Raw genomic sequence first — 379 nt, forward strand, 5'->3', positions numbered from 1 at the left:
AAATAGGGGAAAGATAGAGGAAAAATATAAGGAAAAAAGAGGGGGGAAATTATAAAGGAAAAAAGAGGGGAGGAATTATAAAGGAAAAAAGGGGGGGGATTATAAAGAAAAAAAAAAGATTAAAAAAAGGAAAGGAAAAACCCCAAACCCAGATCTCCGCTTTGCCCCCCACCCCCGTAGGGTGCAGAGCCAGGGAGGGTCGCTGGGCCCCAAGCCCCATCCTGCTGGTCCCCCGGGGCCGGGCTGGCGGGTGTCGTGTCCCCCCACCTCAGTCAGGATGCCCCAGCACATGGGCCGGGGGCGAGGGGAGACCCCCGGGGGGACTGCCCTGAGGTGGGCCCTGGCTGGCCCCTTTGGGGATCCTTGGCTTTTGGAGGGG

General features: G+C 57.0%; 1 protein-coding gene across 1 annotated transcript in view; it reads left to right on the top strand.

Annotated features, from left to right (window-relative positions):
- Positions 1-379, top strand: part of SLC32A1 (solute carrier family 32 (GABA vesicular transporter), member 1) — a 4374-nt gene that overhangs the window by 926 nt on the left and 3069 nt on the right. The window lies entirely within an intron of this gene.

The sequence above is a fragment of the Calidris pugnax genome, unplaced genomic scaffold, assembly GCF_001431845.1.
Source record: "Calidris pugnax isolate Ruff unplaced genomic scaffold, ASM143184v1 scaffold55, whole genome shotgun sequence".
In the NCBI taxonomy this organism is placed as follows: Eukaryota; Metazoa; Chordata; class Aves; order Charadriiformes; family Scolopacidae; genus Calidris; species Calidris pugnax.